Consider the following 26,670-nt stretch of genomic DNA (forward strand, 5'->3'; position numbering starts at 1 on the left):
AATTAGGAAGTATTCCCTCTGCTTCTATCTTCTGAAAGAGATTGGTATGATTTCTTCCTTAAATACTTGGTAGAATTCACTGGTAAACCCATCTGGGCCTGGTGCTTTGTATTTTATAAGGTTATTAATTTTTTTTTTTTTTTGGCTATGCCTAACCACTGGACTGCCAGGGATTTCCCAAGGTTATTAATTATTCATTCAATTTATTTAATAGATATAGGCTTATGCAGATGGCTTGTTTCTTGTGAGTTTTGGCACATTGCATCTTTGAAGCAATTGGTCCATTTCACCCAGGTTATTAAATTTATGGGCATAGATACATTCATAGTATTCCTTTATTATCCTTTTAATGTTTGTGGGGTCTACAGTCCTCTCTTTTATTTCTGATATTAGAAGTTTGTGTTCTTTTTTTTTCTTAGTTAGCCTGCCTAGAGACCTGTTGATTTTATTGATCTTTTCAAATAACAAGGTTTTGGTTTCATTAATTTTCTCTTGATTTCCTGTTTTCAATTCCATTGATTTATGCTCTAATTTTGTATTATTTCTTTTCTTCTATTTACTTTGGGTTTAATTTGCTCTTCTTTTTCTAGTTTCCTAAGGTATAAGCTTAGATTATTGATTTTAGATCTTCTTTTCTAAAATGTGCATTTATTGCTATAAATTTCCTTCTGCTTTTGCTGCATCCATAATTTTTTTTTTTTTTTTTTTGCCATACCACGTGGCATGTGGAACTTCCCTGACCAGGGATTGAACCTGTACCCTGCAGTGGAAGCACAGAGTCTTAACCACTGGACTACCAGGGAAGTCCAAAATAATTTTTTTTTTAATTTGGCCACGCCACGTGGCATGTGGGATCTTAGTTCCCTGATCAGGGGTCGAACCCTCGCCCCCTGCATTGGAAGCACGGAGTCTTAACCACTGGACCGCCAGGGAAGTCCCTGCATCCATAAATTCTGATAAGTTATATTTTCATTTTTATTTAGTTCAAAATATTTTAAAAATTTCCCTTGGAATCTCTTTATTGGCTCATGTGTTAATTAGAAATGTGTTATTTAATGTCCAAGTATTTTGGGATTTTCCAGCTATCTTTCATTATTGATTTCTAGTTTAATTCCATTTTGATCTGAAAGGAGACATTGTATAATTTCTATTCTTTTAAATTTATTAAGGTGTGCTTTATGGCCCAGAATGTGGTCTCTCTTGGTGAATGTTCATGTGAGTTTGAGAAGAATGTGTATTCTGCTGTTACAAGAAGTAGTCTAGAGATGTCAATTAGATCCAGTGGATTGATTGTGTTGTTGAGTTCAACTTGATTTTCTGTATGCTGGATCTGTTAAAGTGACTTTTAAAGATCACACTTAGCAATATCAGAATCCAGGTTAAAACCAGGCCTCCTGACTGTAATAGAGTATTCTTTGCTCATGCTCTGTCCCTCAGGAAGCCTCTTTACTTTCTTGTTTTCATCATATTTCCCACTGCTCTCAATTAGAGAGTGACTCACCACCTAATACATTATTACAGTTTAAAGTACCATGAAAGAGTGAAAAATGAATGTGTGTATTCTCGGTGGGGAGAATACGCACGCTTGCGTTTCCTTGACATATTTTTGTTTGTTTGTTTAGAAATGTGATCCACCATTGGGATTATTTACTGTCTGTAAACCTTTCTGTAGGGGTGAATAGGAATTATTCTCTACTTTTCTCTATAGCAAGCTTTAGACACTTCAGGGAGGTTAGGGAGGACCTCAGAGTTTCTTTCTCGATGTGCTAAACCTCATCCTTCTCTTCTCTGAAATCAAGGTGATGTCCAAAGTATTCAAAGCCCATGGGTTGATTTCAATAGCAAGAGAGAGGGTGGGATGGTCATTAATAATGACATTCATAATGTTTACTCAGACTTTTCCTTCGTGTACTCTGAGATATAGCCTCTGACCATGCATGACTTAGAAACTCAACGTAAAAGTACACAGCTGATTTATTTACTTGGTCAGCATCACCATCATTTTTATGACAGCCCGTTAGAGCCTGGTTTCTACCAGCAGGAGCTCTGGTTTACATCTTGAGTCTCACCACTGGCCCCTGCCCTCAAAATATGTTCATCATCCCTGGGCTTTGGATGCGTTGCTTCATTTTCCTTTATTTTGCTCAAGGTTCAGTTGCAAAACCTTCTGCTAGTGTGCCCCTCATTTCACTTCCTTCTTCTTCCCCCTTTCCAGTTATTCCTGGTATTTTAATTGTTCTTTTATTTGGACACCAAATAACTCTTTGTGGTCCTGAGAGTTTACTTTCTTGACTCAACATTTTGTTCTCTGAACATTATCCTTCCTCCAAGACTTAAAAAGAAGATCTTGAAAGACGTTGCTTTGTGAAATAGAGGATTATGTAAATGTTCCAGTATGTATTTTGCTTTGATATTGCTTAGAAGGAATGTTGGAAACCTGTTGGGTGAGGCTGTCTGTGATGGGTCATGATACACAGGTAGACCAGGTAAACTTTATAAGAGTTAAAGTAAGTACAAATTATTCATTTTCTAAAACAAGAGAAGCAAACTGCTGATAACTAGTGAGGAGGCTGGAGTAATCAATCTCTTAGAAACGTTAAGAGCAAGGACAACAAAAGATGAAGAGAGAGAAAAATAAGAACTAGAGGAAATGGATTACAGAACCAAGAAACTTGGGAATCTAAAGGAGACTTCCCAAGCAAGAGCTGGAGAGCTAGCGCAAGTTAGTGCTGGCTGAATTACTCAGGTGTAGCTAGTCTGCTCAGTCTGTTAATCTACTCAGGTACCGATACTACAGAATCCCTGCGGTTTTGATTATAATGCTTCTATATCCTGAGGAGTTACTCTGCCTCCCCACAAACGTCCTTTCTCCCTGACCAGAGGTGAATTCTCTCTGTCTGGCAGCCTCCTTCTAATAATACCCCCTCCACCGCCCCCACCTCGCAATTTGTTTCTGTCTTAATTCATATTTATCCATGTCTGGTTTCATTTTTACTTCTAGTTTCATTTTTATGTTCAAAGACAGCATTTTATTTGAGCAAGAGTAGTAATCACAGCAAATATGTACATTTTACTTTAATTTTATGAACTATATAATTATGCTATATTTAACTAGAGGGGCTGATCTCTTTGCTACCTGGTAGCATGTTACCACAAATGGCATCTTGCTAAAAAGAAAACTTTTTAAGTTTCCGAGACAGAATGTTTTTATTTGCCTACCCCACACGTAGTTACCAAAAGGAAAAATGAGGTTTATTATTTTTATCCTTAGTACGTGATATTAAACAGACTCTATGCTTATCATAATACTAAACTTCTTTAAGAGACTGTTAATATAATAGCTGATATTTGGAAATTTATTTTAGGAGTTTAAGACTCACCTTTTCTCTTTAACTTTTAAATTATAGTAACAACTCATGTTTATTTTAGAAAATTTTGAACCTTGATACGCAAAGGGAAAACTTAAGTCATCTATAATCTATCACCTGTTAAAAATTTGCGTCATCTTTCCAGCATTTACATTTATGTGTGCCACTTTTTTTTTTTTCTTTGCATTACTGCCCAGCATGTGGCATCTTAGTTCCCCGACCAGGGATCAAACCCATGCCCCCTGCAATGGAAGTGCAGAATCCTAACCACTGGACTGCCAGGGAATTCCCATGTACAACTTTTAAAAAACAAGATAAATAGGGTCATACGTATATCACTATTTTGCACTCATGGATATATCATGAACCTGTTGTCACTCCCCACTCAACATGGTAGAGAAGTATTTCAGTATTCTGTTGCATTCATCCATCACAACTTATTTAAGCAACGCCCTGTTGTTGGATACTTAGTTATTTCCAGTTTTTCACTGTTATTAATAATGTCAGAGGCTCAGAGTTAAATCTTGTTCACATTCTTAGGGTGTTTGTAAAATATAAGAAATGTATTTTACAGTAGTCCTGGAGAGCAGCTTGATATTTTTGTGTTTTTTTTTAACACAAATATTTTGATTTGGGTTTCTTTGCTCACCAGTAAGTTTAAAACCTTCTCACTTTCAGTGTTAAAGTATAAAAATATTGTTTTCTTTGGTTGCAGTACGTCTGAAAGCATTTCTTAAAATTAAGGAATTAGTGAAGTTTCACTGTTATGATACTATGTGGTACTATTTCTGTGACTTTTACTCTAAAGAGTTGAGGAATTCGAATGTAACAACAACTTTGTGTCCTGAAGGAAAGAACTAGATTGACGATTGTCTCTTAATGGAAGACCTAACAGAAAAACTGTAGAGGCTGAGAGACACTGGGCTTTTTAATCTGTTCAACTTTTTCTCTCTGGGTTTAAAAAAAAAAAAAAGGACTCCTATTTCTGGGATGTTTGAATGCTGCTTGTATTAGGCAGAGAGAAGTACAGAGTGACCTTTCAAGACATTTCAAATTTGAGTCTATAATTAGAAAACACTATTTGAGTTCTCATCATACAGTTTTACTCTTAAAGGAACCGTCTAAATTAGTCTGTCCTCCCTCCCCCCATTTCTCCCTCCCTCTCTCACTCATACCTGCCATGTGTACATCGAAGGACTCTGCTTCTGAAAATCTTCAAGGCATCAAACTTGTGGGTTTCATGATATGTAATGCTTTCCTCCCTTCCTCCCCCCTTTATAAGATTACTTCAAGGACTTCATTGTCTTACTCGCAAGGGGCTTACATGGGACTCTTTAGGAACACAGCTGGTATCTTATAAAGCAGGGGTCACTCAGTGAACAAATAATATCAACTATGTGCCAGGAACACAGCAGATAAACCTGACAGGTGTGGTCCCTTCCCTCATGGGGTTTACAGTTTGACAGAAAAGAGCCAGTAAATCTTTACCAGTAGTTGACTAGATAGTTACAATTAGCAAACAGTTATGGTGGAGAAAAAGTATAGGGCGATGTGGAAGCAGGTAAAGGGGACCCTAATCCAATCTGGAAGAGTCAAGAAAAGGCTTCTTTTCAAGGTAGTGATGTTTGTCCAAAGATGTATGGGGATTTATTATACATGCCATCCTCTCCTCTTCTTCCTTGCCAAGTGCTATGTTTAGTGCCTGTAAACTGCAAGTGAATTAATCTATTTCTGCTTTCTTTGGGTGGCTTTAGTAATACACCCCCAAGAATTAAAATGGAAATACATTGCTATAGTTGATTAACAACTTTAAGATGGAACACTTATTTCAATCTGAAGAAACATTCTTAAATAATCAGTCCTAAGAACAACACACTTTGCCTGATGGAATGAAAAAAGCTGACAAATCACTGGAACATTAGCTAATTCACAGGGTTTGTGGAATAGCGTGGGAGTTCAGCTGTGTCATGTCTTCCATGTACAGCAGGGGAATATCTGAAGGAACAAAGGACCTTTGCTAGCTAAGGTTTGCTCTCTAATAACTAGTCTTTAAAATAAAAATTAATCTATTTTCCAACTTACAATAAAATGTGCCTCAAGCACAATGGCTTTTGTAATTTGGAAATGCTCCACGTTTAACTGCTAGGTAGAGCCTGAGATGACTATGACAAATAGGAATATTCTTTGAGCTGTTCAATCCCCTGAGATAATTATGGCTGTTCTTTGGCCAGATGGTGACTCTCAAGTCCATTAGACTTAAAAACAGAGGCTTCTGTGGAAAGTCACTTTCAATGCATCAGGTTACTTAGTGTTTTTATGTAGCTGTATCTTGGCCATCTCCTGATGGTAGAGAATTTGTTCCACAAATCTGGAACTGTCTTCTCTTCAGCCCTTATCAGATGCATGGCTGAGGGATATGGAAGTAAAGGATGGATTTCTGGTGCAGTTGTGTCCCTGAAATGAGCCAGACCATCAGAGCTGCTTATTTGTATTACATTGCCTTGGCTTCCTACTGAAGAAACTCTAGAGAGCTATGCTTCGGAATTTATTGAGGGTCATGATGAAAAACTATCATGTGACATGGTCTCCCTGGTCTGTGCTATCGCTCATTGCCTCTTGTGTACAGACCTGCAGTGAGCATGTTAGAGCTAAGTGTCAAGAAGAGCTTTTTTGCCCCTGGGGAACAAAACATGGTTCCCCATTCCACATCCTCCCAATACATGCAGATATGGAGATACTCACACTCTGAGTTTGGAAAATTTTGTCTTTTCTCTTTTTTGCTCTAGCTGCAAAGGAACTGAGAGCCAAATATGTATCCCAGTTTTTGTCATGTTTTAAGACTTAACCAGTACACCCAATTCCCCCTGTTCTTTCCTTTCTATTTTAGTTAGTTAACAAATATGGATAATGCATACTATATGCCAGGTGCTGTTTCTAAGGTCTTTATAAATATTAACTCCTTCACCCCTCTTAAGGACCCTATGAAGTTAGTGCTGTTGTTATCCCTATTTATAGATGAGGAAACTGAGGCACAGGGATGTTATGTATCATGTCTGGAGTCCCAGAGGTGCTGAGTGTGGCGATTCCTTTTACTGGGAGTGGGTGAGACGATATTCAGTCACAGGAAACACACCCGCACTCCTCCCACTGCATCTTGTGATCAAGAACCCCTGGTCTCTATTTACCTGGCTTTCTGATCCTACGTTACTCCTTTTACAGGAGTATTTTACTTTGTAAGTTGTATCATTTACTTTATTCCTTTATGAAGTGATGCATGGTATATATACTTCAAATTAAAATGAATGAACGTCCGTGACACTCTTTTAAATGGGTCTTCTCTTAACTACTTCAGGATGTGTACAGAGTGTTTGGAGTAGTCAGCATGAATTTGCAGCCTAACATCCACCCCCTTTACCCATCTCCTTTTCAACAAGAGCACACATTTTAAGTTTGACTAGATGAAAAAAACTATAAGCTGACGATGTTATCAGTATCATTAATACCATGTTATAAACAATTATAAATGTCCACAGACTTAAGTTATGGCCCAGGAACCACTATCTGCTCTTCTTTAATTTGACTTACCCCTGCTACCTAAGAAATAAACTGTTGCCGTGTTTTATGAGCTACCTTAAGTTTCAGCTTCTCCCAACTTGACTCTCTGGGCTTGTTTCTACATACCGCGGTGTGTAGGTACATGAAAAGCATTGGACCTTCGGGATGTGTGTCTTCTTGAGAAATCTCTTTGTTAGCCCAGTTCTTACCTTATCAGGTATTTATCTAAGCTAACTTAACTCTTGACCTTATAAATAGGCAATTGAATTGATCTTTTTGAGAGAGTAGCTCAAGTTGGAGGATGCAAAGATTAGCCCATGAGATTATTGGTGGGTGTTAACGGTGCAACCAGTGTCCCTACAGGCAGGGACAGGCATGGTTTGGGGATACTTCGAGGCCATATTTTTAGGCACCTTTAATATTAAGAGGCACATGTACTACCTGATTGAATATGAATATACATTAATTTCTTCTAATAGTACCTCAGTGTTCCAGAAATGGCTTAAATATGGGGAACCTCTGAAGGGTTTCAAATGAGAGTATATTTTTAGAAAGATCAGATTTTCCTGTGGAAAATCAGGAGCAGGAGAAGATTAAGGCAATCCAGGGGAAACAGTGTGGTGGCTGGAAGTAGGGTCAGGTTAGTGGCAGTGGTGGGTGAAGTCGAGAGAGAGGTAATGGCTGGAACGAGGTCCCAAGTGAAATGAGAAAGACATTCTCTGAGGGTGGGGAGGTCTTTTCAAAGGAGTGAACGTGGCCCACTGAGAGTATTGTATGGTATCTGCAATGTAAACTAAGTTGCTTCCTATTATGGGCCTTATTGGAACGTAGCATTGTTGACCAGTTGAAGTTTATTCATCTCTACCCGGCATTTCAGATATACTTACATTTTTTAATTTTAATTTTTGGCCACGCTGAGCGGCTTGCAGGATGTTAGTTCCCCAGCTAGCGATCGAACCTGGGCCCTGGCAATGAAAACACCGAGTCCTAACCACTGGACTGCCAGGGAATTCCCTTGTTCTTTAATTTTTATAACAACTTTATTGAGATGTAATTCATACCATAAAATTCACTCTTTTAAAGAGTACAATTCAGTGATTTTTAGTGTATTCACAGAGCTGTGCACCATCACACTATCTAATTTTAGAACATTTACATTATCCCCAAAAGAAACCCCACACACATTTTTTTAAAATTTATTTATTTTTTGGCTGCATTGGGTCTTTGTTGCTGCACGTGGGCTTTCTCTAGTTGCGGTGAGCGGGGGCTACTCTTCTTTGCGGTGCCCGGGCTTCTCATTGTGGTGGCTTCTCTTGTTGCGGAGCACGGGCTCTAGGTGTGTGGGCTTCAGTAGTTGTGGCTCGCAGGCTCAGTAGTTGTGGCCCGTGGGCTCTAGAGCGCAGGCTCAGTAGTTGTGGCACATGGGCTTAGTTGCTCCGCGGCATGTGGGATCGTCCCAGAACAGGGCTCAAACCCATGTCCCCTGCATTGGCAGGTGGATTCTTAACACTGCGCCACAGGGAAGCCCCAGAAACCCCATACACATTGATATTCACTACCAATTCTCTTCTGCCTCCAGCCCCTGGCAATGCTCATCTACTTTCTCCATACCTACTTCTCTCAGAGGTATGGATTTGCCTCTTCTGCACATTTCAAATAAATGGAATCATGCGATATGTGATCTTTTGTAACTGGCTTCTTTTATTTAGTTTAATGTTGTCAAGGTTCATCCATGTTCTAGCATATATCACTCTTTCATTCCTTTTTATTGCCAAATAATATTTTATTATATGGATACACCACATTTTGTTCATCCATTCATCAGCTGATGGACGTTTGGATTGTTTCCATTTTTTGGCTGTTATGAATAATGCAGAATGAACATTTGTGCACTAGTTTTTGTGTGGACTAGGGCTTTCATTTTTCTTGGGTATATAACTAGGAGTGACACATTCGTTCTTGAGTCTCTTCCAACAGTTGAGTATTTTTGGTGAAAGTGGGATCTCAGTTGAAAATCGGTTTCTGGTTGCGGCTATGTATGTATATGCCCTGTAATTGTTAAACATAGATTTTAATGAAATTTGCTAAGCATTTAAAAGGTATATATACGTCAACTACCAAATATCGTGTGTGTGTCTTTGTGTGTCTGTGTGTGTATCTCAGTCTATACTCTTAGGATATTCATATGGTGGTTTATGAATTGTAAACCTCTGGGAAATGGTATACATTTTACTTCCACCCACCAGTCAAATTTCAGCTACTTAAAATCCATTGAAAGAGGGGAGGGAGAGATGAATAGGTGGAGCATAGCGGATTTTTAGGGCAGCGAAACTACTCTGATACTTTAATAGTAGATACATGTCATTATACACGTGTCCAAAGCCATAGAATGTATGCCAGCAAGGGTGAACCTTGCTGTAAACTGTGGACTCTGGGTGATTATGATGAGTCTATGTAGGTTCATTGACGGTAACATATGTACCACCCACTCCGTGGGGGACGTTGATAATGGAGGAGGCTATGCATGTGTGGGGAAGTATGGGAAATCTCTGCACTTTCTGCTCGATTTCACTGTGAATCTAAAACTCCTCTAAAAAATAAAGTCTATTTAAAAACCCATTAAAATATCACAGCAGTTGTGTGTATTTCGAAGGGAATCCTCCACCATTTTGTTTGAACCTGACAGATTATGCACCTCACAACAGCCTGGGTTTCGGTGACACTGAGTTTGCCTGTGTAGTGGCAGTTCCTCACCTGCTCTGCAAAGCCCTCGGTGACCTGGCGTCTGGCCTCTGGCCTCCGCTGCACTTCTCTATTCCTGAGTTTCAATGCTCCATTGCCTTTCCATTCTCTAAACCTGCCTGGCTCATTCCTGCCTCAGGGCCTTTGAACCAGCTGCTTCTTTGACCTGGAATGCTCTTCTTCCATGTCCCACCCCCCATTATTATTAAGTCTTAACTCAAATAGCATCCCCTCACTCCCTAACCACTTGCTGTGAATCAGCCACGCCAGCCTCGCTCTGATTCTGACTGACTTCTCTCAGTGGCATTGATCACAGGCTTCTTTTATCTGCTTGTGAGCACCGTGACGGGAATCCACCTACCTTCCTTGCTCCACCTCTGAACAGGTGTGTCAGGTATTAAATTAATGTTGGTGGAATGCATGGCCAAGTTGCTTTTCTCCCCCTGAAATTCTGGTACCTGTTAGAGCCAGTGTTCTCCCCTGACTCTTCCAGGGAGGGCAGTATCGTAGAACTCATCATTTCACCCTCACCCCCAGAAAACCAGCAAAACATAACAAAGCATCATTCTTATCTAACCTCTCACTTTCTCTGCCTTTTAGAGCTATCATCCTCTGTCCCTCCCACTCTTCGCAGAAAGGATCTGCTACAAGACTGAATGTGTTCACTGCTGCGAGGACCAGGGACCACGGTGGGATTTGCTGTGCTGCCATCTGCAAACAGTAGGTTGGGTGCCTCCTGGTGCTAGATCATAAGTGTGATTTGCCTCCGCTGAAGGTTGGTTGCCTACCAGTTGTCCTGCAACTTCTCGGCTATCTTCTCTTTTCTAGTTAAGACATTTCGAAAATGCCTTAACTCTGAGAATTTCTATTTTATCCTCAGAAGAGTCTTAGATTTCAAGCTGTTTCAGGTGAGTGGATGTTTCCCTACTTGTTGGATTGTTGTCTTAAATGACAGCAAGAGAAATAGAGGTGACACCAAAACTTCCTAACCTCTTTGCATGACTGTCAAAATACGGCACGCAGTAACTGCCTCAACTATGCATTAAGAAAAATTAGTGGCACTAAAAATCTTCAAAGAAACATTGGTCAGCTGTGCACCTGTTCAACAACATTACTGAAATGATTACTAGCAAAGTTATTCTGTTTCTGCAGTTTTTAAACTAAGGTCAAAGAGATGTGGTAGTTATACCCATTCTCTGCCCACTGAGGAGGAAGGAAGTTTTCACGTTCATGATTCACATTGTGCAACTCAATTCACTGTCTAAACTAATTTGAATTTAATTCCTAGGATAATTTTACTCTTGAAAATAAAAATAGGAGTTGCATTTTTAATGCACAAGATTTTCTTTTTCTTCTCTATAGCTAGGGCACCTTAGGACCGGGGCTCAGTTGACTCTTATGATAGCCATTCTTCTTCATCATTACTAGTTAGTGTGGTGTTTGCCTAAAAAGTCTTCAGCCCAAAGATGGACCCCAGGGCCATGTAATTCCAAGTTAATTAAAAATAAATTTTTATGAATATTTAAGAGTCACTGTTGAGCCCAGCATTCCAAAGGCGTATTTGTTTGTCTTCTGTAAAATTCAAAATAATTCTAAGAATGTTGCTAGGATTAGAATGCCCATATGGGCCGATACTAGGAATGACAACTATTTCTGAATATTTGACCGCAGTGATATCTCTCCCTTTGTCTGATAGTGTCTGTCCCATGGAAGCTGGGTAAAGAAAAGAATTCATGTATTCAACAAATACTTACTGAACAATTTCTGTGGGCCAGGCTCTCATTTCAGTGTTGCGAATGAGGCAGTGAACAAAGCAAGATTCCTGCTTTCATGGAGCTTTTAAAAAGCCCCCAAATAGGGCTTCCCTGGTGGCACAGTGGTTGAGAATCCGCCTGTCAATGCAGAGGACACGGGTTTGAACCCTGGTCTGGGAAGATCGCACATGCCGCAGAGCACCTAAGCCCGTGCACCTAGAGCCCGTGCTCCGCAACAAGAGAAGCCACCGCAGTGAGAAGCCCGCGCACCGCAACGAGGAGTAGCCCCCGCTCGCCGCAACTAGAGAAAAGCCCGAGCGCAGCAACAAAGACCCAACGCAGCCATAAATAAATAACTAAATAAGAAAAGCCCCCAATATCCTCAGCAAACAAATGGGAGAAGGGAGGCGCAGATAACTTGATTCACTCTCAGGTGTCCTGGGAAAAGCTCCTTCTAGATGGCAGACAAGCACAGATGAAAAGGAAAGAGTTGGAACCTGATTTGGGAAATAAGATAAAGCAATCTTAATGCTCTAGTTTAATCACTGCAAAATAGAGAAGCTTATTAAAACAATAAGCAAAAAACAGGTGCCAGGGTGATGTGACCTAGGCTTAGAAAAGAAGGATTACTTTTCAAGGATACCATTTTACTTCATTTTTTTCAGGTTCACAGATTCTGCCCAAATTCTGTCTCCACCACCCCCTCCCAGCCTCAGCTATCAGTGCCTAATGCAGCCTTCCAGAGTATCTCTGTGCACAAGTATGAATTCATATTTGCCCCCTTCATAAAGTAAACGATAGCAAACTATACTTTTGAGCAATGTATTTTTTTCTCCTGATATACGTAGGAGGGTTTAACAAATCGGTACAAAGAGAGCGTCCTCATTCTTTTTTTTCTTCTCTCAACAGTCACAGAGTAGTCCATTGTATGGATGTACCACAATTTAAATAGTGACCTATTGATGCACATTTGGGTTGTAGCCAATCCTTGCTCTTAAACAATGCCGCAATAAATAACTTTGTGTGTAGGTTATTCTGCATGTACACAATTATATGTGTATAAATTTGCAAAGTAGAATTGCCAGTCATAAAGGATGTGTATAATTTTGATAGCTGTCTTGTCAAATTGCCTCCCAGAAGGGATTTATCTTATTCTCACCCCCTGCTAGAAACTTGTGAGACTAGCTGTCATTTGGGTCTGGATTTTTCACCAATCTGATAAGTTAAATGGTTTCTCACAGTTTCAGTGTAGGAATACTATTCATTCAGAATTTTCAATGGCATTTTTTAAAAGAAAGTGCCCAGAAAAGTAAACAAGACTAGAATTCAGCTCTTTTTATTATGCAAAAAAAAAGGACACTAAAGGCCATCTTAGCTCTTCTTCTATGTAAGTTAAGACAATGTCCACGTTAAAAATGCTGCATTTTAAATACTGAAAATATACAGGGTTAAAGTGCTTCTTAGGCTCATGATGTACCTAGGTGACCTGCTAAGAGTAAGACCTTTCTCCTATAGTTTGGTCCTGTATGGTAGCTAATTGAAATAGAACAGTGTACAGAAATGAGTTAACACAGCAGGTCTGAGACTGCGCTCCTTAGAAACGCCCACTTGCAAGGTTGGCCCTTGACTGGTGGTGCCTGGTAACTTAGATTGGAGGAGGGTTCCCACCATTTCCTGGTAAGAACGGCACACTGTGCCTGGACTGTTCGTGCAAACAGTATGGTTTCTGTTGAATGCCTGCTTGCATTCTGGGAGTGTAGAATTTAGGTACATGCCTAGCAGAAGGTTCCTATGTGACCAGCCCTCATGAAAACCCCAGAGTCACTAATGAGCTTCTCTGGGAGACGATATTTCACAGGTGTTGGCACAACTTCTTGGGGAAATTAAGCACCACCTGTGTGATTCCACTGGGAAAGGACTCTTGGAAGCTTGCTCCTGGTCTCCTCTGGACTTTAGCCCACGTACCTTTTTCCTTTGCTGATTTGCTGTGTATCCCTCTGCTGTAAAAATAGCCACGAGTACAACTGTATACTGGGTCCTATGAGTCCTCCTAGTAAATCATCAAACTGGGAGTGGTCTTAGGGACCCTGACCCAGTCAGCTTGCAAAGACTTTAATATTCTCTCTGTCTATATTGGTATTAGTGGTGAGCGACACAGATATTTTTAGCATGCAGTTAATTGACCTTTGACATTCTATCTTGACTCGTAGTCTGTGTTCTATTGTAAAATGTGCTTCAGAGTTCTAACTGTGATTTAGCATTTACATCTAATAAGTGGAGGCAACAAGAAGGCGGCTGGATATTGGAGAGTTTTTTTTTTTTTAATATAAATTTATTTATTTATTTTTGGCTGCATTGGATCTTTGTTGCTGTGCACGGGCTTTCTCTAGTTGTGGTGAGCAGCGGCCACTCTTCGTTGTGGTGCACAGACTTCTCATTGCAGTGGCTTCTCTTGTTGCGGAGCACGGGCTCTAGGCGTGCGGGCTTCAGTAGTTGCGGCACGGGGGCTCAGTAGTTGTGGCTCGCGGGCTGTAGAGCGTAGGCTCAGTAGTTGTGGCACATGGGCTTAGTTGCTCCGTGGCATGTGGGATCTTCCCGGACCGGGGTCTCGAACCTGTGTCCCCTGCATTGGCAGGCCGATTTTTAACCACTGCGCCACCAGGGAAGCCCCGACATTTATTTATATTCACAGTGGTGTTTGAGGGTGAACCCCTTCAATTCTGAAGCTACTTGTATTGTGGTATCAATTCTTTCAGGTAAAAAGACAGGTATATGTAAAAGTGTAATAGTTTTTCTGGCTTGAAATATGGCCCACCAAATGAGTCAACCCTCTGGTTGCCTGAAAAAAATTCCTTCTTTGACTATGAGGTCAGAATTAGTGACTCAGGACTGTTCAGGAATATATAAACTGTGAATTCATGAGAGAATTAATTCTTATAGGGATGGCAAGTAACTTCCATGACAGCATATAATTCCAATTCACTTTTATATGTAAGAATCCTGTAATTGCTTTTTGTGTTAAAGCTCTTCTTCAGAACTCAATAGAAAAAATAATGTAGCCTGTATTTCAGCTACAAGGGATCTGTAGATTCTGTGCACAGCATAGTGGCCTTTGAATTCCCTGACTTGAAAAGAATTGAAGGAGCCTCTGCTCCCAGTGACATGGGAAAGAACGGTGGCAAGATTAAGCATGAAATCAATCGTCTAGTGCTGGAAGGAGTTCGCAACGAATAAATATCTGTCCTGCGTTTGACTGTACCTGTGCCTGAGTCACCTTCCTCCTGCCAAATACAAACAGGTTACTAGGCAACAGGAGTGATTCAGACACTCTAAACATCTCACCACAGTGAAATGTCCATCTGCAAGATTTCCAGGAAATGCCCTTCTTGTAAGTCACTGGGGAGCTAGATAAACATTCACACAGGCACCGAAGGCATCAGATGACCCAGAGCTAGTAGCTGTGGGTTAAAATGTAGGGCCAGCTAATATCTGGAAGGAAGTCACCTCGCAGGGCAAACACAGACTGTTATCTGCATGGTAACTGTGGGAAGGAAACATGGAGGAGAAAAAGGTGAAATCTCTCCCCAGAAGGACTCATGGGGAAGGAAATCCATTGCTCTTAGGGGGAGAAAAAAAAAACACATTCCAGATTGTTAAAATAGACCAAGATCTCAGAAAACCTAGCAGAGTGGCTAAGATTGCCTGGCTTCAAATCCCACCTTTGACCACTTGCTGGATTTCTGGGTTTCACTTCCTCATGCCTCACATGGAGGTGATAATGGTACCTACCCTGTAAGGTGGTTGTACATATTAACATGTTGATATTGGGGAAGCTCCAGTGCCTGGTATCATAAGCTCTGGGGAAGTATAATCACGTCCTCCATCCTCCAGGCAACTCCCTAAGTAAGGGGTGGGGGCAGAATTGTGTAGGAATGAAGGAAAACCCAAAAATAGGTGAGAACTTTTCAGGGATTTATCTATTCTTTTTATCATTTTGAGAACTGCAATTATAGAAATTATAGCATCTTTTTTTTTTTTTTAATTTTTAAATTGATTTTTATTTTTTGGCTGTGTTTGGTCTTTGTTTCTGTGCAAGGGCTTTCTCTAGTTGCGGCGAGCAGGGGCCACTCTTCATTGCAGTGCGCGGGCCTCTCACTGTTGCGGCCTCTCTTGTTGCGGAGCACAGGCTCCAGATGCGCAGGCTCAGTAATTGTGGCTCACGGGCCTAGTTGCTCCGCGGCATGTGGGATCTTCCCAGACCAGGGTTCAAACCCGTGTCCTCTGCATTGGCAGGCGGATTCTCAACCACTGCGCCACCAGGGAAGCCCATAGCATCTTTTAAGAAACGTCTCCAAGGGTTTTCAGCATTACATACTTTGAAAATTATTTATATATTGATAAAGTACATCAGGATTATGCAGGGGGAGGAGGATATAATCATGGAGGTTGCTTGGGTGTTTCCAGGGTATCAGTAATATTCTGAAACTATGTATGGGTTTTTGCTTTACTATTTTTTATACTTGATGTTTTATCCCCCTCTTTATATAAGATATATTATAATTAAAAATGCAGTCACCCAAAGTAAAGCACTCTAAGTTGGGTGAAATTTTGGGGTCTTGTATCCCATATGGAAATTATAATTATGCAGATCCATTATTGACTCCTTTAGAAAAAGAAAGGTGCTGGTGGTATTTTGGAAAAGGGTGAGATAGAGCTGGAGTCTTTCAGTGTGTGAACTGACACGTTCATTCACAGCCATTCTAGTGCCTCTGAATGCCAGGCCCTTGGCTGGTGGCCACATTGACACAAATCAGACGTGGACTGTCCTTGCACCTTCTAACCCAGCAGAGGAGATACCCTGTGTAGGCTGCAAACTACAAACCGTAGGCTAGACTAAAGAAGTGGGAGGAGCATAGGTAAGGGGAGAAAGGCATGGCATTGAATCCCAGTCTGATCTTTTAAGAGTTCTCACTTCCCTTGAATTTATTTTTTGAAGGGAAAGCAGAACATTAGCAGACTGGATTGAGAATATGTTGCTGCACGTTGGGCTGGGCTAGTGGCACAGCAGTGCCGGGGTGACTTGAGAGAGTTGTGAGATTAGGAACCGTTTCTCTTCCTGAATTTGTAGAGTCTGGTCCTGTCAGGTGGGGATGCATCCCAGGGAGGGACCCACTGTAAAGTCAAGTGAAAGAAGGGGGTTAGAGGAGTGCCTCTCAGCGTTGTCTCAAGAGCTCAACATACTAGTCCGTGGTGCAGCACTAGTTCCTGACACCATTTTATTCAATAACCGTACAGATTTCTTTATTACCGAATTAGCAGCCAAATGACTTAAGGTTAACTTTTAACTCTCTGTAAAAGGTAAGAGACAAATCCATTTAACTCTAAAATTTCTCACTTTCCCTAAAACCACAATGTATAGTGCTTCATTCACTGAATTTAGCATTGTTTTATATTGAGTCTTATACCTTGAATAACTTTCTGAGTGTAGAATATTGATTTTGGGAAAATGCTTTTTTTTTTTTTTTGGCCACGCCGCACGGCATGTGGGATCTTACTTCCCCAACCAGGGATCGAATCCGTGCCCCTTGCATTGGAAGCATGGAGTCCTAACCACTGGACCGCCAGGGAATTCCCAGGGAATGCTTTTAAGTTTGACTTGTTTTATAAAGAACCTAGAGTTTTCCCATTAATTAATTAATTATTCAATAATTAATTATTGAAGGATAATTGGTATACAGTAATATTATATAAGTTACAATTGTGCAATATAGTGATTCACAATTTTTAAAGGTTATACAACATTTATAGTTATTATAAAACATTGGCTATAGTCCCTCTGTAGTACAGTATATCCTTGTAGCTTATTTTATAGCTAATAGTTTGTACCTCCCTTTAATTTAGATTCTCAATCTTTCATCAGGAATCTTTATGTTATTTGATGGAAAACTGTATTAACCATTATTCATAAAAGCTTACTGAACAAACATATTTTCAAAAACACAAGAAGCCATAAATAATGCCTCACATGATTCAAATGAACTTTGATGGAGTTCACTTGCTTTATTTGTTGCAAAAATGTTTGCAGTAGGAATTTGTTATTTTAATTAATGAAGTTCTAACACATGATCGGCTGCTTTTCCAAAGTTATTTGTTCCTCTGCGTGTGTGTGTATGTGTGTGTGTGCATGTGTGTGTGAGAGAGATGTGTGTGTGAGAGAGATGTGTGTGTGAGAGAGAGAGATGTGTGATGTTAAAACTGGAATAGCCTGCTACCTAGAAAAAAAAATCAATCTAGGATTGCTAATCCTAATTACCAGAGAAATCTAGTCTTATTTGACTCTGTAAATTGTCTGCCTTTAAACATTAATGCTAGTAGAATATGTAGTTTAACTCTTCAAATCAAGATATACAATTTCCAGTTACTTGGAATATTTTTACTTCTTAGTTTTTAATATCTCATAAAAGGCCTTTTAAAATATAGTTTATACTAATTTGTATTATTTCCTAATTTTGAATCTGCATCCACATAGTGGTCAGTTGGTATAATAAAGAATAATACTTGATTCTTTTATATCCTTCGGTGTTGGTCCCTGAGCGGACTCAGTAACTTTCTATTTACCTTGCATCTAATTAACCACCTCTTATTCGATGGGATAGGACCTTTCACTTCAACCTTATGAAATTATTTTCTTCAGTTTTAATGTCTTATTTCTTCTCTAATTAATTAACCTGAGGTCAGAAGCTCTTTGTTAAAATCTTATTTAATTGGCTTCAATCATGGTAGGAAAGGGCTTCTGCATCAGGCCCCCCGCAAAAGTCTTCTTACTCCATACAGATGCCCAAATAGTGGATGGAACCTAATGGGTGATTCTTCCATGAATTTATTTCCCTTTTCATGTGGTCTGTTCTGACAGGATGACTTCTGACATTGAGAAATAGAGACATAAGCTAACCATTTTTAAATTGTAATATGCCAATGGCCAATCATTTAACATAGTCCCCTATTTGAAAATGTGAGACAGGTAAGGCAGAAGAAACTGAGGACCAAGGGGATTGCTTTAATTCTCATCAAGTAGTAGAGTCAAGGTTAGAACCCAGATCTTAGGATTCTAAGATGTTACCATGCACGGTTGACCTGTATTTATTTTTTTTCTGGTGTTAGCAAGGGCATGTTTTAGGGGCCATGGTTATTGAGTGAACTTTTGTTGTTCATTGTTTTAATAAACGCATATGGACCTGTTACCCATAAATTACCTGCATCAAGCTAATTAAAATGCCAAAAAATTTTAAACCTTTGAGAGAATCGATTTCTCACCCATAGGACCAATCTCGTGGTGTTCTGAGCACTAAGAGGAAATACCTAGACCCTCTGATGGTTAGTACACCCTTTATCAGTAAGGTACCTTACCCTACTTCTTTTCTTTCTGTGAGAAATGAGATTTTTGTTTGCCTTCTTTAACCGTCTTTGGTGGAATCACCAAAAATACAATAATCAATTGACTTCACAATGTGAATTAGATTTGTTAAAGCCCCAGAGAAACTTTCTCATCTACCTAGTTATTATGCATGGCCTTATTTTTGTAGATAAGGAAAGCTACCAAAGTGGCCAACCAACATTTCCAAGAAAACTTTCTGACAGTTGATCTTCAAATATAGGTTTCTGATTTCACTTTGGTGAAAATCTATGCAGAGAAAGTCTGTTTATTTAGCCAGTTATCTGTTGAAGTACACTAATGTCCTTGATGAGTGCATTTTTGTTTTTAGAGTTGGTGCCACTTTTAGAATAAAATGAAGCAATTATCTGCTCCAGTAACAATAGGATTCTGAGCTTTTTTTAGAGTTAGGGTCTTCTTTTGCCACTAGCTCTTTTGTCCCTGTCGCTACCACACCCAGATATTTGCCAGATATCTAATTCACATTTGAAAGCTTCATGATTATTAAATATAATGTTTAAGTAATTCTGTGGATTTTCTTACTACTGAAATCTTTGCACTGATGTCTGATTTGCCCCTCTAGAACACCATTTATAAGAGGTTTGTATAATAATTATGCATGAATATATAGTCAAAAGGCAAAGTAACGAATGGTGACCGTACCATGAAAATGTCAGACACAAAGCACCCCAGAGGGGAAGGTTGGTTTCTATCTAACAAGCTGGAAGTTATAAATCGGCATTTGTCTTTCAACGGGGACATTAGGTTTTGTAACCTCTCTGGGCAGTGAGTGCTATGTTTGAAAATTCATTTCTGAGTCCAGGAGTTGTAGCAAGAAAGGTTTTTTGGAGGAAGTGACATCTAAGCTGGAACCTGAAGCATGAGAGGCAGGTGGGCAAGCAAGAGGGTAGGGGCGAGAGGAGGTTTGGGGCTGCTGAAAAATTATATGGAAAGGCCTGGTAAGAGGAGATATTGCATGTGAAGGGAACAGAAGTTAAGCAGTTATGTCTGGAAACACAGGATTTAGGGAAAGGAAAAAAAAAAAAAAAAAGACTCACAAACTGAGCCTGAAAAGGAGGGCAGAGGTCAGATTATGAAGGTCCTTGTAAGCAGTGTCGCCCATCAGAAGGACACACCAGCATCTGAGAAGCAGTCTGGGGAAAAAAGATAATTGGGGAAAGGTGATCTGACCAGATAGTTGTCATTAAATAAAGTTTGTTTACCTATAACGGCATTAGTGTTTTGTTGTTTTTGCTTTTGTTTTTGTTTTTTTAAAGAGAGCCTTAAAGAGGCATACTGAAATATTTACAAGTGAAATGATGTTTGGGATTGTTTCCAAAAAAACCCAGGGTAGAGGATAGATGAAATAGATTTCTCATGATGATCATTGTAGCTGATGAGGTTTGCTGTACTATTCTCTCTACTTTCAATACAGCATTTGAAATTTTCTATTATAAGGTGTTTTGTTTTTGTTTGTTTGTTTTTTGTTGTTGTTTTTTAAGTCAAAATAAGCAATGGACTTTTGGCCATAGGGAGCCATTTAAGGGCTTTAAGGAAGCCAGTAAAGCAGGAAATGGACTGGGAATAAAACCAGAGAGGGAGGGAGTGCTGCACTAAGCACCTGATCAGTCCTTTTCCCACAGTGACTGTGGCGCTTCAGTTTCTCCTTGTGCAAGATTCATAACTTCAGGTCTTCTTAGTGACCTGTTCTCTATTAGCCGCTTCTTCTTAATACTTTCACTTTGTATTCAGTAGTCCAAAATACTAGTAGTACCCGATATTCCTAGTACTACATCAGCTTTCTTTTTATTAAAAAAAATTTTTAATGTATCTTTTTGGTGGATGGATTTAATCCATTAAAAATTTGTTGTGGCTATTGATATGTTTGGACTAATTCACGCCCTCTGTCAGGAAGGGTATTTGTGAGCTGAACTAAGCTAGAGAGAGCAGAGTTAGGTAGATAGATGGAAGATTAAAATGGACAGGACCTGGGGTGTCTGTCAGGAGAGCAAAGGAGGGAGTTTGAAGCCCAGATGATAACTAAGGTTTTATTTACCCTACAAATAACCCCCCCCAATGGAATTCATTCATTTCCTTTAAAGATACCCCCCATCAACCCATCATCCTTTTTGACATTCTGAAGAAGTACCTCTAAAGTATGTAAACATATTAACCAGAATGTCATTTTTGGTCTTGTTCAGTACAAGCCTTGGAAACGGGCTTGCAATCTTCTAATATCTTTATTGCTGCGGATTAAGCTACAGAAGAAAAAAACGAAAACAAAAAACCAGAAAATGAAAAACTTCTAGGCTGTTAACTTTGTTTCAATTTATTTTAAATATAGGATTTTGATAACATTTTTTTAAAAAAGCAATTTCAAGTGAGTATTTATAGTCAAATACTTTTATTTATATAGAGCCATCAATGAAAATTACATTTAATGGAAATAAGATTAAATATGGAATTACATCTTTTAGCTTCCTGATACTAATTGAGCATTGAGTTTATAGCGTTTCCTGACTACCTCTTGGCATGAGGTTCAGGTTTAGAGACAGTGCTTTTAATCATCCTGTGTTTTTCTAAACCTGCTTCACTCTGTAGAAAAGTCTGACCATAGTTTACTCCCAAGGATAGACCAGTGCTAAACCTAATAGAATGATTTTCTATTCATTACTGATTAGTGGAACTTGGCATTTTAAAAAGCTATTTAAAAAAAAAAAAAAAGACTATTCTAGTTTTTAAAATTTTTGTTTTCAGTTTTCATCTATATACCCTAGACTTTTAAAGTTTCTAAGACATATATATATATGTGTCCCTCCCCAACCTCCCCTTTTATGTTCATTATTTGAATTTTCTTTTTACTTTTACTTCTATCAGGTACATGGTTTTACTAAACTTCAAATGTTATTTCAGGCTCTTCTCTAATTTGTAAAAGTTGTTTTTATTGCTCATTGGTCTTTTAAAGTGACTTCTGGGTGGAAGGGGGAGGGTGGGAGTTACTTAATCAAAAACCTCTTGAGGATAGGAGCCAGCCTTCTCTTCTGCTGCCTTCCTGAGCACTTAGAGCCCAATTCCACACAGAACGGAAGGCCAGAAATAGTCCTCTCTTCTGGTTGGCTGGCCATTCATTTGCCTCACCTTCCAGGCTTTCAGCAGTGTCGCAACATTTGCTATATATTTAACCTTTGAGTATTGCTTATCTTGAGTTTGGTCGCTCTGTTTCATTAAACAGCTTTTTGAGTTTTCTATGTCTGTAGTTTCTATCCTACCTATTTAAGATAAAATTTCTGCCTCGAAAGTCAAATTGAGTTCTGAATCCTTATTAGATATTTGATAGCTTCAGCTCTTCTGTCCCCACATAATATCTTTGTTTTTATTCTTCCTGTGTTTATATAATAATATTGCATCTTTAACCTTTTCGTAAATCCTCATGCGGGTTAAACATTTCTTAGAAGATGCACTGGGGTGATCAATTTTTTTAAAAGTCCATTATGACTTCTAAAAAATAGAATAGAACTAGAATACTGTAAACATGCATACATTATTTCAATCTATTAGAAATGGAAAGGACTCAAAACAAAAATCCACAACTGAGTATGGGAGCATTTTCGGTGGAATTCCTTTTTAGTTTTAAAAAGTTATATTTGTGGGACTTCCCTGGTGGTCCAGTGGCTAGAATTCACGCTCCCAATGCAGGGGGCCTGGGTTCGATCCCTGGTCAGGGAACTAGATCCCACATGTCACAACTGAGAGTTCGCATGCTGCAACTAAAAGGTCCCGCATGCCGCAACTAAGACTGGGAGCAGCCAAATAAATGAATAAATATTTTTTAAAAAGTTATATTTGTGCAGGTTTCTAGAAGCTATTTATTGTAATTGGGTCTCAGCAGGTTGGAACATAGATGTTCTTGATGTTCTTTTGACTTGATGGTGTACTGATTTTTTTTTTCTGATAATGAGTATTCATTTAAAAATTTTAAATTGAGTGTTGCCTCATAAGCCTGGTGATCTAACTTTGAATAACCCTCCTGTTTTATTTTTCTTCATAGCACTATATATTTTTTTTTATAAATTTATTTATTTATTTTGGCTGCCTTGGGTCTTCGTTGCTGTACACGGGCTTTCTCTAGTTGGCGACTAGTGGGGGCTACTCTTCGTTGCGGTGCACGGGCTTCTCATTGTGGTGGCTTCTTTTGTTGTGGAGCACAGGCTCTAGGTGCTCCGGCTTCAGTAGTTGTGGCATGCGGGCTCCGTAGTTGTGGCTCGCGGGCTCTAGAGCGCAGGCTCAGTAGTTGTGGCTCACAGACCTAGTTGCTCCGCGGTATGTGGGATCTTCCCAGCCCGGACCAGGGCTCAAACCCATGTCCCCTGCATTGGCAGGCGGATTCTTAACCACTGCACCACCAGGGAAGCCCCAAAACACAACATTCTTAAGCATATACTTTTTATTGCAGTTGATTGAGGCTGAGTGAAGACATGAAATAAAGAGATTTCAGTAAATACATATTTCTGTGAAAACAACAGCAACAACTATATGTGGTTTCCAATACTTTTAGCTATAAAATGACACATTGGTAATGAAAATGTTTTTAAATGTGGCCTCTACACAAATGTAGGAAGGAATAAAATCTCATACTCCTGCCACTTGGACAACCATTCTTAATATTTTAGTGTACTTGTGCACTGACTTTTCTGTACGTGCATTTTTTACATATTTGAAATTGTATGAACCAAAATTAACTCTGTCAATACTTCTATAGTTAAAATAGCCATTAGCATTTTCCTGATTATAAGAATGATTAATGTGGAAAATTAGAAAATACAATCCAGAATAAAGAAAAAAATTAAAATCACCCATAAATTCATCAAGCAGTATTAATATTCAGTATATTTTCTTCAGACTTTAAAAAATATATATGTAACATACATGTGTACATTGCTGAAGTCATACTGTAATTTCCTCATCATTAAAATCTTAAACATAATTTTAATAAATTATTTGAGAATACAGTTGTATCTGGATATATGGGTGAATACTTTTATCACAGAAAATTTGGAGAAAATAGGAAAGTACCAAATAAAACAAAAATAATTGGTAAATCTCACGACCAGCATTAACACCTTACCTTTGTTTTGGTGTATTTATTATTAACTTGTTTTTTTAAAATGTCATACATTTACATTTTAAGAAAATAAGAATATGGTGCTGTTTTTTAAACAGTAAGTTTAATGCATTTCATGGATCCTTCAAAATGTCTACTGTAGACATTTAGACTGTTTTAATGTTTCACTGAATGTATTTTTGGATAATGTTTTTTCTGTATTTAAAACTTGTTCCAAAATAAATTGTCAGTAATAGTTATTATAATATGTCAAGAAGTATAAGCATTTTTTAAAACTTATCATGTGTTTAAAAAGAGAGATTTTCAAAAAAATTGTACCGATTTATGATCCTACCAGTAACTCGTATTTTTTATGCTTCTTTCTGATTACAGCTTAAACTACATTTTAATGGGCTTTGTTTCAAGGTAACTTTCCAGTGTTCTTATCCATGGGTTACAGTAGGGTAGAAGCTTGCGTATTTAATCTGTCAACGAGACATTCTGTAGGAAGTTTTTGTTTTTAGAAATTGGGAGACATTTAGTCACAGAAATTTTTTTCTTAGGATTTGTCAGAGGAGGTGTAGAAAGTAAGGCAATGAACTCTGGCAATATTATCCTTTACTTCTGTTTCCTTTCCTGACCATTCTTCACTCACCGCATGGATAAACCAGCAAAAATCATTCTCTGTTCCTCTTGTCTCTTTCCATGTTCTCCCAGTGGCTTTTGAGGGTGGACTTCAGGGCTTGGGTTCATGAAATCACCTGCCCTAACTGCAAAGATTGTGAGAATGAAAAGCTGACTTAATATGCAAATAAAGATGAGAGCCAAGGCCCATGTGAAAGCCTTGATTAAATAAATCATCATACTTAAAGGATTTTACATGTTATTTGTATAGAACCTATCTGTATGTTATAATTATATATTTATTTATTTACATATAATACCTAACCATTTCTGCTAAATAGAATATCTGACTTTTTCATATGCTGAATTAATTTTATTGTGGTTGTGTGTACTATTGCTTGGGTAGAAATGTTTCAGTAAAGGTGGTCCCCAGACTTTCAAAACTATGTTGCTGTGTAACAGTGCCAGCCCCCAATCCCTACCAGTTTTTTGGTATTCTAGCCAAATCCTCTGGGCTCTCCTGGTTTTGATGACAAGGATTAATGCTCACCTCCAGTGCCCCTCTGGACTCCCCAGGCTGTAAGTGCCCTTTTTTTTTTTTTTTAATTAATTAATTTATTTATTTATTTATGGCTGTGTTGGGTCTTCGTTTCTGTGCGAAGGCTTTCTCTGATTGCGGCAAGCGGGGGCCACTCTTCATCGCGGTGCGCGGGCCTCTCACTGTCGCGGCCTCTCCCGTTCCGGAGCCCAGGCTCCAGACGCGCAGGCTCAGTAGTTGTGGCTCACGGGCCCAGTTGCTCTGCGGCATGTGGGATCCTCCCAGACCAGGGCTCGAACCCGTGTTCCCTGCATTGGCAGGCAGACTCTCAACCACTGCACCACCAACCAGGGAAGCCCCTGTAAGTGCCCTTTTATGGAACATGTCTTACTAGGAGCCATTTAAGTGCAGCTCTGATGTCTATACTTTTCCGTATTGTCTTTCTCTTTTAAGGCTTCCTTGTAAAAATTCTGACTCTTGTTCTGTTATCCCTTTTCTTTCCATGCTCTCTTCCCTCTTTTTCTAATTATCTCCTGGAGGGACAGCTTGGGTGTATTGGAACTAAATTCCTCATATTATGGTATTCCTAAAAGAAATACAAAATAAGAACTGTGTATCCTGTTCTAGATTTTTGCTTAAGAGAAACGGGCAGTTGGCTAAGGGTCACTACGAAACCCGTGGTGTGCAAAAACTCACTCTGTGGTCTTTATTATACCAACAGCCACCTACGCTTTGTGGTGGAGTGCTCAAGCTTCATACAGGGGACATTTCGTAGAGTAGGCAACAAAAGACACATTTGTTTATTAAACTTTGCAACTTTGTGAACCAGCACAGTTGGTCACAAAAGGAAATAAAACTCTTCAGTGCGCTGTTCTCCCCGCTTTGAGAGAGAAATGCCTCAAAACATTTTGACACAGCGGAAGGTTCCTGGATCACTTGCTCTTGCTAAAGACATTGAGATTTAGTTCTGAGCAGCCTCATTTTCCCTAGCAGACCATGTCTATTGACAGTTATTCTGAATATCCAGATATTCACTAATATTTCGCAAAACAATATTTAAATACTATGGTGTATAAACCAAATTTCTTTATTTCCTTCAAATGAAATTTTTTAAATACGCGAACTTCTGGTGAAAATTATAGAAAGGGACACTGAGTTTCTTCTTTTCCTTAGTTTATTAAGATAAGTTAAGATTTGATAGATAAATTTTATAGATCTATTTCAAGTCCAATATAACAGTCACTTGTATTCCTTAAAATTGTTAAAAAGGCATTGTTAGACTGAGGATTTTCATCTTTTTAGTTACTCTTTTGCTGCCTCTTCCCCACTGTGCCATTCCTGTGTTGGAGTTATATGCAGAAACCAAAGCCTAGGTTGGAAGCGTTGGTCAAATAAGTGCTTTTGAGAAAGAAATAATTTATTTAAATACAACACAGTCGTTTAAGTTCTGGAAGCCAAATATAGTGACTTAACGGCTTTGGAGAGGGTATGGCGTTTTAATAGCCTCATACCATTTGAAAGCAATGGTTTATTCGGCCAATGTAGCTCGTACACCG

The 26,670-nt window shown here is 39.1% G+C and overlaps 1 protein-coding gene across 11 annotated transcripts in view; it reads left to right on the forward strand.

Annotated features, from left to right (window-relative positions):
* The window catches only part of SGMS2 (sphingomyelin synthase 2), a 99,595-nt gene that overhangs the window by 25,162 nt on the left and 47,763 nt on the right, over nucleotides 1-26,670 (forward strand). For 6 of the 11 annotated variants that reach the window (XR_014263921.1, XR_014263922.1, XM_082462925.1 and 3 more), the window contains exon 2: nucleotides 10,266-10,385. The exons of 3 other annotated variants lie outside the window; for them this stretch is intronic. The gene's annotated coding sequence lies outside the window, so the exon portion shown is untranslated. Of the gene's footprint in view, nucleotides 1-10,265; nucleotides 10,441-10,465; nucleotides 10,574-26,670 lie in introns of those variants that run through there. 2 more of the 11 variants (XM_082462926.1, XM_082462929.1) reach the window with 2 other exon arrangements.

The sequence above is a fragment of the Balaenoptera physalus genome (genome assembly GCF_965194825.1).
Source record: "Balaenoptera physalus genome assembly, chromosome: 5".
Lineage (NCBI taxonomy): Eukaryota > Metazoa > Chordata > Mammalia > Artiodactyla > Balaenopteridae > Balaenoptera > Balaenoptera physalus.